This window comes from Canis lupus, chromosome 25 (assembly GCF_048164855.1).
Source record: "Canis lupus baileyi chromosome 25, mCanLup2.hap1, whole genome shotgun sequence".
NCBI classification, from domain to species: Eukaryota; Metazoa; Chordata; class Mammalia; order Carnivora; family Canidae; genus Canis; species Canis lupus.
Genome location: NC_132862.1, coordinates 30,333,888 through 30,336,939, shown reverse-complemented (window position 1 = coordinate 30,336,939; position 3,052 = coordinate 30,333,888). Strand labels below are relative to the sequence as shown.

The following is a 3,052-nucleotide window of genomic DNA, read 5'->3' as shown; positions in this document are numbered from 1 at the left end:
TTTCTTTTCTTTTTTTTTTTTTAACTAGAAAAGAGCTACGGAAACCATAGTTTCTTCTCCTGTGTATAAACGAATTGAATAAAAATGTGTCCTGCTTCTTGATGTCTTCAGGGGATATATATCAGTTACTGGCCACGTGTGGAAAGTATTTCAACGCGATATTTTAAAATAAAGTATCGCTGTTAGCTTTCTCAATGAAGAAGAGCAAATGAACAAATAAAGTGACCACTGTTTTTTGTTAATGACTTTTGTGAGGCTTTTATTATTCAATATAGGGGCCATGCTTTCCATCTTATAAATAGATTTTTGTAACTGTTTTCTGCCCCCATGACAGCTTTGTATCTAATATCATCAAAATTTGGAAGGGGGGCAGTTTGGCTTTAAAAATGAGGTATAGTTAAGTGAGAGGGTCTTCCTGTTCCTGCTTTCATCTTTGATTTTTTCCATTTGTTTATTATTATTAATTTTTCATCTCAGATTGTTTGTGAGAACTAAAGACAAACTAAATATGAAAGTGATAGAACAATGAGTGCTCAATAACTAAAACTTATATACTTAAAATAGTATACTATATTTTATTTATACAAAATAATAAGTGTAGCATATATAAATTATATAACGTAAAATAAAACGAATATTCATAAATCCACTGTATAGCTTAAGAGATAAAATATGACAGATTCCTTTGAAGTTAGCCATATTCCACTTGGATCCCATCCTCCTGCTTCACCCCAGCCAGTTACTACACTTGATCTTAGCCAAAAGGCTGAGAAGCAATCACCCCAGCCAGTTACTACACTTGGTTACTACACTTGGTTACTATTCTTAGCTAAAAGGCTGAGAAATGATCACCCCAGCCAGTTAAACACTATCCAGAGTTTTCCATTTGTCATTCTTTTAGCACATGTATGTACCATTAAAATATATTATTTAATTTTCCTTAATTATATAAACTTATCATAAACAGTGATTGGAGGCTTGCCTTTATTATCTAACATAACTTTCCAAGGACTCATCTACATTGCTGCATTATCAATTGAATGCATTTACTTTCCCATTGTATTATATTCCTGTGTATGAATAAACTATTTGGTTGATCACTTGGAAAGTGATCTGGCATTATTCTAAAGCTGAACGTGCACATATCCTAAAACCCAGCAATTTCACTTCTGAGAGAACATTTTTGTACATATATACTAAAAATATAAAAACATATTTTTAATAAAATGCTTATGAGTTTTATTCCTTAATTATATTATTAATTATAATTAATCTTTAATGCTTACATACTATTGTTATAGCCAACAAGATCAATAGTGTGAATAAGAGGGTAAAAAGTGTTTGTAGAGATGCCCTGCAGATGAAAAGGATTATTTGTTCAATGGTGTCTAAATTATTTAGCATTCAACATTCAATAAATATTTTTGAGTACTCCCATGTATCATGCACTGTTCTATTCATAGGGGATATAGCACTCAATAAAATAGGTGAAGTGGCCGCTATCATGAGGTCTTATTTTGTTGTTGAATATAGACACTGAACACAAATAAATTGTATGATATTAAGTAATGATAGTAGTATAGATAAACATAGAGCCAAATAAAAGCACTAAAAATAATGGGCTTCTAGTTTAGATGGTATGGCCAAGGGATGGTTCTCTGAGGAGACGGCATTTGAACAGAAACCTCAGTGAAGGTAAGAAAGAGGTCTTGCTTATATCTCAGGGAAAAAATATTCTTGGCAGAAGCACAAAGACTGTAAAGTGGGATTATTTTTATTGGTTTAGAAAAGCAGTAAAGATGTCAATGTAGGTGAAATGGAATTAGTAAGAGAAAAAAAGCTCAGATAATGTTGGAGAGTTAGACCAAGGCAGGCACACATAGGGGTTTATATCATTTAGTCTAGGTGTCATTGATGAACTTTGTCATTTAGTCTAGGTGTGAATGAAAGGGAACTATTTGATGATTTTATGCAGGAGAGTTAGTTAAATGATACACATTATGATCTTTAGAAACATCATACTAGGTGATAAATGAACAGCTATAGCAGGGCAAAAGCAGAAGCAGGAAAACCTCTTGAATAGGAGTGATTGTCATTTAGATGACAGGGGAAGGTATCTCAGATTAGGTGGTAGCAATGGAGCTGGTAAGAAATGATCAAATAGAGAACAGATTGTAAAGTGGAGTCAGTAGGATTTGTTGATAGATTGCTTGTAAATATATAAGAGGGGGAAGTCAATAATGACTTCAATGTTTTTGGCCTGAGCAAGTGAGTTAAAGATGATGTCATGCATAGAGATGGAAAATGATGAAGTAGGGGCAAGCTTAAGTAAAAAAATCAAATGTTTGGTGTAGGGCAACTTATGTAAGAGATATTTGTTAGACATCCAAGTGGAGTGAGGTGCCAATTAAATACTAAATAAATTAGTATGGAGTTGGGGTAGAGCTCAGGGATAGAAATATGAATTTATATTTGGAAGTCAACAATAGGGTGATATTTAAGTAATGGAATATAATATGATCACCTAAGTAGTTAGCATATACAAAGAAGAAAAGACATGTGAAGATGAGCATCGGTGCGGCTGATTGCACTAAGGGCCCCACATATGTTTCCTTCCCTTTACTCATGCTCTTTCCCATGTATTGGGCTATCACATCCTGACTTTGTGCCTAAAACTTTCTTGTTGACCCACAGGATGCTGGCAGTTGTGATAGAAGTAGAAACTTGAAAAAGCACTTGCACATTTCTGCACTGCTCTTACATTCTACTCTTACCATGAGAAGATATGCTCAGATACCTCTTGTCCCAGGAGGAAGATGGGAGATACAGGATTAATCCAAGGTGCATGAGTGAGCCCAGGTGAGTATAGTATAGATCAGTTGAACCCCACAGACAAGTGATAGGTTAAGTATTTATTGCTGACTGACACTGAATTTTTGGGTGGTATTTTAGGAACAGTATCACAGCAATATATAACCAATACAATATTTAGAGTTATGGATAAGAAGGAAGGCCTCACAAAGGATACTGAGGGAGCCATTAATTAAAAAGA

The 3,052-nt window shown here is 34.1% G+C and overlaps 1 pseudogene; it reads right to left on the bottom strand.

The window, feature by feature from the left end:
* Positions 1-573: 573 nt before the first annotated feature.
* LOC140617752 (U2 spliceosomal RNA) lies at positions 574-778 on the bottom strand (annotated as a pseudogene).
* Between the last annotated feature and the right edge of the window lie 2,274 nt (positions 779-3,052).